The 12805-nt window shown below is 45.4% G+C and overlaps 1 long non-coding RNA gene across 1 annotated transcript in view; it reads left to right on the top strand.

Moving 5' to 3' along the window:
• LOC148500849 (uncharacterized) overlaps nucleotides 1–7265 on the top strand; it is a 162679-nt gene extending 155414 nt beyond the window's left edge. Inside the window, exon 2 of the long non-coding RNA XR_015870113.1 lies at nucleotides 6749–7265. This is a non-coding gene — a long non-coding RNA (uncharacterized LOC148500849). The remainder of the gene's footprint in view (nucleotides 1–6748) is intronic.
• Nucleotides 7266–12805: the final 5540 nt, after the last annotated feature.

Genomic DNA, 12805 nt, shown 5'->3' with positions numbered 1-12805 from the left:
TGATGTAACGCTCAGTGTGAGCAGGGGTAACGGTGTGTATGACTGATGTAACGCTTAGTGTGTATGAATGATGTAACGCTTAGTGTGGATGACTGATGTAACGCTTAGTGTGAGCAGGGGTAACGGTGTGTGTGACTGATGTAATGCTTAGTGTGAGCAGGGGTAACGGTGTGTATGACTGATGTAACGCTTAGTGTGAGCAGGGGTAACGGTGTGTATGATTGATGTAACGCTTAGTGTGTATGACTGATGTAACGCTTAGTGTGTATGACTGATGTAACGCTTAGTGTGTATGACTGATGTAATGCTTAGTGTGAGCAGGGGTAACGGTGTGTGTGACTAATGTAACGCTTAGTGTGAGCACGGGTAATGGTGTGTATGAATGTAACGCCTAGTGTGTATGAATGATGTAACGCTCAGTGTGAGCAGGGGTAACGGTGTGTATGACTGATATAACGCTTAGTGTGAGCAGGGGTAACGGTATGTATGAATGATGTAACGCTTAGTGTGAGCAGGGGTAATGGTTTGTATGACTTATGTAATGATTAGTGTGTATGACTGATGTAACGCTCAGTGTGAGCAGGGGTAACGGTGTGTATGTATGATGTGACGCTTAGTGTGTATGACTGACGTGACGCTTAGTGTGTTTGACTGATGTAACGCTTAGTGTGTATGACTGATGTAACTCTTAGTGTGTATGAATGATGTAACGCTCAGTGTGAGCAGGGGTAATGGTGTGTATGACTGATGTAACGCTTAGTGTGTATGAATGATGTAACGCTAAGTGTGAGCAGGTGTAACGGTGTGTATGACTGATGTAACGCTTAGTGTGTATGAATGATGTAACGCTCAGTGTGAGCAGGGGTAACGGTATGTATGACTGATGTAACGCTTAGTGTGTATGAATGATGTAACGCTTAGTGTGAGCAGGGGTAATGGTATGTATGAATGATGTAATGCGTAGTGTGAGCAGGGGTAACGGTTTGTATGACTGATGTAACGATTAGTGTGTATGACTGATGTAACGCTCAGTGTGAGCAGGGGTAACGGAGTGTATGAATGATGTAACGCTTAGTGTGTATGAAATATGTAACGCTCAGTGTGAGCAGGGGTAACGGTGTGTATGACTGATGTAACGCCTAGTGTGTATGACTGATGTAACGTTTAGTGTGTATGACTGATGTAACTCTTAGTGTGTATGAATGATGTAACTCTTAGTGTGTATGAATGATGTAACGCTCAGTGTGAGCAGGGGTAACAGTGTGCATGACTGATGTAACGCTTAGTGTGTATGACTGATGTAACACTCAGTGTGAGCAGGGGTAATGGTGTGTATGACTGATGCAACGCTTAGAGTGAGCAGGGGTAATGGTGTGTATGACTGATGTAACGCTTAGTATGTATGACTGATGTACCGCTCAGTGTGAGCAGGGGTAACAGTGTGCATGACTGATGTAACGCTTAGTGTGTATGAATGATGTAATGCTCAGTGTGGGCACGGGTAATGGTGTGTATGACTGATGTAACGCTTAGTGTGTATGAATGATGCAACGCTTAGTGTGAGCTGCGGTAACGGTGTGTATGACTGATGTAAAGCTTAGTGTGCATGAATGATGTAAGGCTCAGTGTGAGCAGGGGTAACGGTGTCTATGAATGATGTAACGCTCAGTGTGAGCAAGGGTAACGGTGTGTATGACTGATGTAACGCTTAGTGTGTATGACTGAGGTAACGCTTAGTGGGAGCAGGGGTAACGGTGTGTATGACTTATGTAACGCTTAGTGTGTATGACTGATGTAACGCTTAGTGTGAGCAGGGGTAACGGTGTGTATGACTGAAGTAACGCTGAGTGTATGACGGGTAACGGTGTGTATGATGCTTAGTGTGAGCAGGGGTAACGGTGTGTATGAATGATGTAACGGTGTGTATGACTGATGTAACGCTGAGTGTATGATGGGTAACGGTGTGTCTGACTGATGTAATGCTTAGTGTGTGGTAACGGTGTGTATGACTGATGTAACGCTTAGTGTGTATGAATAATGTAACGCTTAGTGTGAGCAGGGGTAACGGTGTGTACGACTAATGTAACGCTTAGTGTGTATGAATAATGTAACGCTTAGTGTGTATGACTGATATAACGCTTAGTGTGTATGAATGATGTAACGCTCAGTGTGTGCAGGGGTAATGGTATGTATGACTGATGTAATGCGTAGTGTGAGCAGGGGTAACGGTTTGTATGACTGATGTAACGATTAGTGTGTATGACTGATGTAACGCTCAGTGTGAGCAGGGGTAACGGAGTGTAAGAATGATGTAACGCTTAGTGTGTATGAATGATGTAACGCTCAGTGTGAGCAGGGGTAACAGTGTGCATGACTGATGTAACGCTTAGTGTGTATGACTGATGTAACACTCAGTGTGAGCAGTGGTAATGGTGTGTATGACTGATGCAACGCTTAGAGTGAGCAGGGGTAATGGTGTGTATGACTGATGTAACGCTTAGTGTGAGCAGGGGTAATGGTGTGTATGACTGATGTAACGCTTAGTATGTATAACTGATGTACCGCTCAGTGTGAGCAGGGGTAATGGTGTGTATGACTGATGTAACTCTTAGTGTGTATGACTGATGTACCGCTCAGTGTGAGCAGGGGTAACGGTGTGTATGACTGATGTAACGCTTAGTGTGTATGAATGATGTAACGCTCAGTGTGGGCACGGGTAATGGTGTGTATGACTGATGTAACGCTTAGTGTGTATGAATGATGCAACGCTTAGTGTGAGCTGCGGTAATGGTGTGTATGACTGATGTAAAGCTTAGTGTGCATGAATGATGTAAGGCTCAGTGTGAGCAGGGGTAACGGTGTCTATGAATGATGTAACGCTCAGTGTGAGCAAGGGTAACGGTGTGTATGACTGATGTAACGCTTAGTGTGAGCAGGGGTAACGGTGTGTATGACTGATGTAACGCTTAGTGTGTATGACTGAGGTAACGCTTAGTGGGAGCAGGGGTAACGGTGTGTATGACTTATGTAACGCTTAGTGTGTATGACTGATGTAACGCTTAGTGTGAGCAGGGGTAACGGTGTGTATGACTGAAGTAACGCTGAGTGTATGACGGGTAACGGTGTGTATGATGCTTAGTGTGAGCAGGGGTAACGGTGTGTATGAATGATGTAACGGTGTGTATGACTGATGTAACGCTGAGTGTATGATGGGTAACGGTGTGTATGACTGATGTAATGCTTAGTGTGTGGTAACGGTGTGTATGACTGATGTAACGCTTAGTGTGTATGAATAATGTAATGCTTAGTGTGAGCAGGGGTAACGGTGTGTACGACTAATGTAACGCTTAGTGTGTATGAATAATGTAACGCTTAGTGTGTATGACTGATGTAACGCTTAGTGTGTATGAATGATGTAACGCTCAGTGTGTGCAGGGGTAACGGTGTTTATGACTGATGTATCGCTTAGTGTGTATGAATGATGTAATGCTCAGTGTGAGCAGGGGTAACGGTGTGTATGAATGATTTAACGCTTAGTGTGTATGACTGATGTAACGCTTAGTGTGTATGAATGATGTAACACTTAGTGTGAGCAGGGGTAACGGTGTGTGTAACTGATGTAACGCTTAGTGTGTATGAATGATGTAACGCTCAGTGTGAGCAGGGGTAACGGTGTGTATGACTGATGTAACGCTTAGTGTGTATGAATGATGTAACGCTGAGTGTGAGCAGGGGTAACGGTGTGTATGACTCATGTAACGCTTAGCGTGTATGAATGATGTAACGCTCAGTGTGAGCAGGGGTAACGGTGTGTATGAATGATGTAACGCTTAGTGTGAGCAAGGGTAACGATGTGTATGACTGATGTAACGCTTAGTGTGTATGAATTATGTAACGCTCAGTGTGAGCAGGGGTAATGGTGTGTATGACTAATGTAACGCTTAGTGTGTATGAATGATGTAACGCTCAGTGTGAGCAGGGTTAATGGTGTGTATGACTAATGTAACGCTTAGTGTGTATGAATGATGTAACGCTCAGTGTGAGCAGGGGTAATGGTGTGTAAGAATGATGTAATGCTTAGTGTGAGCAGGGGTAAGTGTGTATGACTGATGTAACGCTTAGTGTGTGGTACCCGCAGTATAATCATCACTCCTCCTGCGGGTGTTGTGTTGCTGTGTAGTGACGTCACCTGTGGTACCCGCAGTATAACCATCACTCCTCCTGCGGGTTTTGTGTCGCTTTGTAGTGACGTCACCTGTGGTACCCGCAGTATAACCATCACTCCTCCTGCGGGTTTTGTGTCGCTTTGTAGTGACGTCACCTGTGGTACCCGCAGTATAACCATCACTGCTTCTACGGGTGTTGTGTCGCTGTGTAGTGCCGTCACCTGTGGTACCCGCAGTATAACCATCACTGCTTCTACGGGTGTTGTGTCGCTGTATAGTGACGCTTAGTGTGTGGTACCCGCAGTATAATCATCACTCCTCCTGCGGGTGTTGTGTTGCTGTGTAGTGACGTCACCTGTGGTACCTGCAGTATAACCATCACTCCTCCTGCGGGTGTTGTGTCGCTGTGTAGTGACGTCACCTGTGGTACCCGCAGTATAACCATCACTCCTTCTACGGGTGTTGTGTCGCTGTGTAGTGACGTCACCTGTGGTACCCGCAGTATAACCATCACTCCTCCTGCAGATGTTGTGTCGCTGTGTAGTGACGTCACCTGTGGTACCCGCAGTATAACGTGTTGTGTCGCTTTGTAGTGACGTCACCTGTGGCACCCGCAGTATAACCATCACTCCTCCTGCGGGTGTTGTGTCGCTGTGTAGTGACGTCACCTGTGGTACCTGCAGTATAACCATCACTGCTGTTACGGGTGTTGTGTCGCTGTGTAGTGACGTCACCTGTGGTACCCGCAGTATAACCATCACTCCTCCTACGGGTGTTGTGTCGCTGTGTAGTGACGTCACCTGTGGTACCCGCAGTATAACCATCACTCCTTCTACGGGTGTTGTGTCGCTGTGTAGTGACGTCACCTGTGGTACCAGCAGTATAACCATCACTCCTCCTGCGGGTGTTGTGTCGCTGTGTAGTGACGTCACCTGTGGTACCCGCAGTATAACCATCACTTCTTCTACGGGTGTTGTGTCGCTGTGTAGTGACGTCACCTATGGTACCCGCAGTATAACCATCACTCCTCCTGCAGATGTTGTGTCGCTGTGTAGTGCCGTCACCTGTGGTACCCGCAGTATAACCATCACTCCTTCTACAGGTGTTGTGTCGCTGTGTAGTGACGTCACCTGTGGTACCCGCAGTATTACCATCACTCCTCCTGCGGGTGTTGTGTCGCTGTGTAGTGACGTCACCTGTGGTACCCGCAGTATAACCATCACTCCTTCTGCGGGTGTTGTGTCGCTGTGTAGTGACGTCAACTGTGGTACCCGCAGTATAACCATCACTCCTTCAACGGGTGTTGTGTCGCTGTGTAGTGACGTCACCTGTTGTACCTGCAGTATAACCATCACTCCTCCTGTGGGTGTTGTGTCGCTGTGTAGTGACGTCACATGTGGTACCAGCAGTATTTCATCACTCCTCCTGCGGGTGTTGTGTCGCTGTGTAGTGACGTCACCTGTGGTACCCGCAGTATAACCATCACTCCTCCTGCGGGTGTTGTTTCGCTTTGTAGTGACGTCACCTGTGGTACCCGCAGTATAACCATCACTCCTCTTGCGGGTGTTGTGTCGCTGTGTAGTGACGTCACCTGTGGTACCCGCAGTATAACCATCACTCCTCCTGCGGGTCTTGTGTCGCTGTGTAGTGATGTCACCTGTGGTACCCGCAGTATAACGTGTTGTGTCGCTTTGTAGTGACGTCACCTGTGGCACCCGCAGTATAACCATCACTCCTCCTGCGGGCGTTGTGTCGCTGTGTAGTGATGTCACCTGTGGTACCCGCAGTATAACCATCACTCCTTCTGCGGGTGTTGTGTCGCTGTTTAGTGACGTCACCTGTGGTACCTGCAGTATAACCATCACTGCTGTTACGGGTGTTGTGTCGCTGTGTAGTGACGTCACCTGTGGTACCCGCAGTATAACCATCACTCCTTCTACGGGTGTTGTGTCGCTGTGTAGTGACGTCACCTGTGGTACCTGCAGTATAACCATCACTCCTCCTACGGGTGTTGTGTCGCTGTGTAGTGACGTCACCTGTGGTACCCGCAGTATAACCATCACTCCTTCTACGGGTGTTGTGTCGCTTTGTAGTGACGTCACCTGTGGTACCCGCAGTATAACCATCACTCCTTCTACGGGTGTTGTGTCGCTGTGTACTGACGTCACCTGTGGTACCCGCAGTATAACCATCACTCCTCCTGCGGGTGTTGTGTCGCTGTGTAGTGACGTCACCTGTGGTACCCGCAGTATAGCCATCACTCCTCCTGCGGGTGTTGTGTCGCTGTGTAGTGACGTCACCTGTGGTACCCGGAGTATAACCATCACTCATCCTGCGGGTGTTGTGTCGCTGTGTAGTGACGTCACCTGTGGTACCCGCAGTATATCCACAGTATAGTTATATTTTTCAAAGTCTGTACTTACCGAATAAAATGACGAGGGTGTGAATAATTGTGGCTATGACTGTGCCATGTCGGTATAAAGGTCTCTTTGAGTGGTACAGTGTAATGATGACTGTGAGCAGGTATAGAAGTGAGTGTGCCCTTGCATTTTCTTGTACTCACTAGTTGTTTCACCTTACAGACACAATTCCTGAGGACTTTGAGCCATACAGACGGATTCTCCTGGAAGCTCGGGACTAAGTATTATGACCCCAATATACCACAGTTACAGGTCCAGCACTTCCATCTGACATTCCAGGGTCTGTTCACGGTCCATAGAGCAGCTCCAGAGGGTTGCCACATCCCGTGCATGGACATGGTAGGCCTCCACCCAACACAGACGATCCTGTGATATCTGCAAGTCACTCCCTGGACAGAGAAGGGGCCCAGCCTCTGTGGCAAGGAATTATCACATGGAAATGGTGTAATGGGAGGGTACAAGTTCTCCTGGGTCAACCTTCTTCATCTCAGATGGCAACGTTGTCTTCAGGAGCATTGTCCTAGTTGATTCTGGTGTGGTGGGACATTTTGTGGACCGTGGCATTACAGGACGTGGCTGAGTCCCCAGAGTTGGTTATGTAGACTTACCTGGGTCATTGTGTGTTCCCTTTCCCATCTCATATCACAATAACTTCTCTTAAACTACATGAGTTTCTCTAGTGACGTCTGAGTGCTTTCTTGCTGTGGCCTGTGACCGACGCAGTAATAACCCTTATGGAAGTAATTCCCAAAATATACAGTGCATCCGGAAAGTATTCACAACGCTTCACTTTTTCCACATTTTGTTATGTTACAGCCTTATTCCAAAATGGAATAAATTCATTTTTGTCCTCAAAATTCTACACACAGTACCCCATAATGACAACGTGTAAAGAAGTTATTTTGCAATTTTTGCTAATTTAATTAAATAAAAACACTAAGAAATCACATGTACATAAGTATTCATAGCCTTTGCCATGAAACTCAAAATTGAGCTCAGGTGCATCCTGTTTCCACTGATCTTCCTTGAGATGTTCCTACAGCTTCATTGGAGTGCACCTGTGGTAAATTCAGTTAACTGGACATGATTTTGAAAGGCATACACCTGTCTATATAAGGTCCCACACTTGACAGTGCATGTCAGATCACAAACCAAGCATGAAGTCCAAGGAATTGTCTGTACACCACCGAGACAGGATTGTCTCAAGGCACAAATCTGGGGAAGGTTACAGAAAAATATCTGCTGCTTTGCTTTCCCAATGAGCACAGTGGCCTCCATCATCCGTAAATGGAAGAAGTTCGGAACCACCAGGACTCTTCCTAGAGTTGGCCGGCCGTCTAAACTGAGCGATCGGGGGAGAAGGGTCCTAGTCAGGGAGGTGGCCAAGAACCCGATGGTCACTCTGTCAGAGCTACAGCATTCCTCTGTGGAGTGAGGAGAACTTTCCAGAAGGACAACCATCTCTGCAGCAATCCACCAATCAGGCCTGTATGGTAGATTGGCCTGACGGAAGCCACTCCTTAGTAAAAAGCACATGGCAGCCAACCTGGAGTTTGCCAAAATGCACCTGAAGGACTCTCAGACCATGAGAGACAAAGATTGAACTCTTTGGCGTGAATGCCAGGCGTTATGTTTGGAGCAAACCAGGCACCGCTCATCATCAGGCCAATACCATCCCTACAGTGAAGCATGGTGGTGGCAGCATCATGCTGTGGAGATGTTGATCAGTGGCAGGAACTGGGAGACTAGTGAGGATAGAGGGAAAGATGAATGCAGCAATGTACAGAGACATCCTGGATGAAAACCTGCTCCAGAGCGCTCTTGACCTCAGACTGGGGCGACGATTCATCTTTCAACAGGACAACGACCCTAAGCACACAGCCAAGATATGAAAGGAGTGGCTTCAGGACAACTCTGTGAATGTCCTTGAGTGGCCCAGCCAGAGCCCAGACTTGAATCCGATTGAACATCTCTGGAGAGATCTGATTATGGCTGTGCACCGACGCTTCCCATCCAACCTGATGGAGCTTGAGAGGTGCTGCAAAGAGGAATGGGCGAAACTGCCCAAAGATAGGTGTGCCAAGCTTGTGACATCATATTCATTAAGACTTGAGGCTGTAATTGCTGCCAAAGGTGCATCAACAAAGTATTGAGCAAAGGCTGTGATTACTTATGTACATGCGATTTATTAGGGTTTTTTCTTTTTTGTTAAATTTGCAAAAATCTCAAAGAAACTTTGTACACGTGGTCATTATGGGGTATTGTGTGTAGGATTTTGAGGACAAAAATGAATTTATTTCTTTTGGAATAAGGCTGAAACATAACAACATGTGGAAAAAGTGAAGCGCTGTGAATACTTTCCAGATGCACTGATATAAGGGATATCATTTATACATCCTTGTGGTTATGGTCAGGAGTCATAAAATCACACTTTGAGATATAATATTATCGCTATATAGGAGAAGGCGTATAGAATCACATGAGGAGATATAATATGTCAGATATAGAATCACATGATGAGATATAATATATGTATATAGGAAGTATAGAAACACATGATGAGATATAATATCTGTATATAGGAGGTATAGAATCACATGATGGGATATAATATATGTATATAGGAGGTATAGAATCACATGATGAGATATAATATATGTATATAGGAGGTATAGAATCACATGATGAGATATAATATATGTATATAGGAGGTATAGAATCACATGATGGGATATAATATATGTATATAGGAGGTATAGAAACACATGATGAGATATAATATATGTATATAGGAGGTATAGAAACACATGATGAGATATATGTATATCGGAGGTATAGAAACACATGATGAGATATAATATAGGAGGCATAGAATCACATGATGAGATATAATATATGTATATAGGAGGTATAGAAACACATGATGAGATATAATATATGTATATAGGAGGTATAGAATCACATGATGGGATATAATATATGTATATAGGAGGTATAGAAACACATGATGAGATATAACATATGTATATAGGAGGTATATAAAATCACATGATGGGATATAATATATGTATATAGGAGGTATAGAAACACATGATGAGATATAATATATGTATATAGGAGGTATAGAATCACATGATGAGATATAATATATGTATATAGGAGGTATAGAATCACATGATGAGATATAATATATGTATATAGGAGGTATAGAAACACATGATGAGATATAATATATGTATATAGGAGGTATAGAATCACATGATGGGATATAATATATGTATATAGGAGGTATAGAATCACATGATGAGATATAATATATGTATATAGGAGGTATAGAAACACATGATGAGATATAATATATGTATATAGGAGGTATAGAAACACATGATGAGATATAATATATGTATATAGGAGGTATAGAATCACATGATGAGACATAATATATGTATATAGGAGGCATAGAATCACATGATGAGATATAATATATGTATATAGGAGGTATAGAAACACATGATGAGATATATGTATATAGGAGGTATAGAAACACAGGATCAGATATAATATATGTATATAGGAGGTATAGAATCACATGATAAGATATAATATATGTATATAGGGAAACACATGATGAGATATAATATATGTATATAGGGAAACACATGATGAGATATAATATATGTATATAGGAGGTATAGAAACACATGATGATATATAATATATGTATATAGGGAAACACATGATGAGATATAATATCTGTATATAGGAGGTATAGAATCACATGATGAGATATAATATATGTATATAGGAGGTATAGAAACACATGATGAGATATAATATATGTATATAGGATGTATGGAATCACATGATGAGATATAATATATGTATATAGGAGGTATAGAAACACATGATGAGATATAATATATGTATATAGGAGGTATAGAAACACATGATGAGATATCATATATGTATATAGGAGGTATAGAAACACATGATGAGATATAATATATGTATATAGGAGGTATAGAATCACATGATGAGATATCATATATGTATATAGGAGGTATAGAAACACATGATGAGATATAATATGTCTGTATAGGACATATAGAATAACATGATGAGATATAATATATATATTTATAGGAGGTATAGAAACATGATGAGAAATAATATTTATATCAGAGCGCGGGGGAAACGGGTGTCGGCAGCGGAGGGTCCGGTGGTGGCGGAGGGTCCGGTGAGGGTGTTGGCGGTGGGCTTGGCCCCGAGAGGATTCAGACCCCGCCAGCCATTATGCCGAATACGTCAGCGGCGCCCATTTCAAAAATGGGCGCTGCTGCCTTACTCGGCAGAATGGCTGGCGGGGACTAGATCTTCTCAGATCCACGCCCAACGCCAACACCCTCACCACCGCCGGACCCTCCGCCTTGCGACGTCATCGCCCCGCCCCCCTCGGCTAGGTTAAATAGAGCCAGCGCGAGCTCAGTCCGTCCATTCAGTCCGTCGGCCAGGGAGCTGGAGAGACCAGCTGAAGCAAGAAGATGCCGGGAAGCCCTGGATGTGCGGCGGCCACGCAAATGAGCTTACTGGCCGCCGCGCTCCAGGTGAAGACGCCATAGAAGTCCTGGATGGGCAACGGCCATGTAAAAGAGCTTAAAGGCCGTCGCCCTCCAGGTGAAGGTGCGGCATAATAAAATACTTTTAAAAACGGTGTCTGTTTTATTTTAATATTTCTTTTACGGGGGTGCCAGCAGGCTCTTAATACCCTGCCTGCTGGTACTTGTGGTTCTCCAAGTACCAGCATGCCGGGGATGCCTGCTGGAACCTGTAGTGCTACTGCAAAAGACCATATTTTCTTATGCACCACACTATACATAATCAACCTGGCACCCACCGCCCAGGGGTGCCAGGGATAGCCTGGGGTGCCCTGAGGAGGGGTACCCCTTTATTGGGGGGGGGCCCAACTACCCAGGGATCCCCGGCCTGGGCTGACTAGCGGACAGGGGTGATGCTGCGGCTGGGGGGCCCAGTGAAAGGGCTCCCCTGGCTGTGGCATCACCTCCCCGCTAGATGGAGTCCGGTGCTGGTTTTGGGAAATACAGGGGGAGCTCTATGCATTTTTTCCCCCTGTGTTTCCAGAACCAGGACCGGCTCAGAGCCCAGTGCTGGTTGCGCTAAATACGGGGGACCCCTGCATCATTTGTCCCCCGGATTTTGGCAACCAGGACTAATTCTCAAAAGCCTGGTGCTGGCTGTGCTTCATACGTGGGACCCCTACGTCGTGTGTCCCCTGTATTTAGCACAACTAGTACTGGGGCTCCAAAGCCTGAGGCTGGTTGTTTTCCTGGGAGGGGGGGGGCTACGCTTTTTTTTTTTTACACATTCAATTTTTAAAATAGATGCGTAGATCTCACTGCTGCATTCCTCCATCTGTGACTTATTGATTTGGTTTTCTCAGGTGCATACTCACTACCAGTGAGCCCTCTGTCACCCATTGATGCCCTCTTTGCTCTGCACCGCTGCCACTACACCTACAGCCGTCTCGCACTCTATACCTCCCAACTTTCAAAGATGTTGAGGAGGGACAGGTCACTCGGCCGAAAAGTGGGCGTGGCATGCTGTAAAAGGGGCGGAGCCTCACCTGTTTTTTTATCACTTTGAGGCGTGCCCAGCACTCTCCGAGACGCTGGGCAGCCCCCAGGCTCTTCCTACAGAAGAGAACAGATGCCGTGCGCATCTGCTCCTGCACACCCGCTGCTCTGCTATGACTGCCGGAGATTCCAACCAGGATCTTGGTCATCACCAGTAGTAAACCTGGCAGCCATTCAGCTGAGCCACCACATGACCAAGGCTTGGAGGAGACTTCCTATTGTCATCATTCCATCTGGGAGAGAATTACAGATAAAATAAATAACACTGGTTCAGGGATTCAAAGCTGGATCTCCTTGGTCAGTACCAGAAGTAATCCTAGCACCCATTCAGCTGAGCCACCGCATGACCAATTACTTAGTGAGACTTTTACTAATATTATCATTCAGTCTGGGGGGAAATTACAGGTAATATAAATAACATTGGTCCTGGGATTCGAACCTGAGACCCCACCACAACTATCTGCAGAGTGTCATCCATCTTCAATAGAAGACACTACTGGAGAGGACGAAGAGAAGACGAGAGCGCGGAGGAAGAGAAGACGAGAGGAGGAAGAGAAGACGAGAGAGC

Source organism: Taudactylus pleione, unplaced genomic scaffold (assembly GCF_031769625.1).
Source record: "Taudactylus pleione unplaced genomic scaffold, aTauple2 ptg000542l, whole genome shotgun sequence".
Classification (NCBI taxonomy): domain Eukaryota; kingdom Metazoa; phylum Chordata; class Amphibia; order Anura; family Myobatrachidae; genus Taudactylus; species Taudactylus pleione.
Note: the sequence above shows the minus strand (reverse complement) of the source record. Positions and strands in the feature narration are given on the sequence as shown.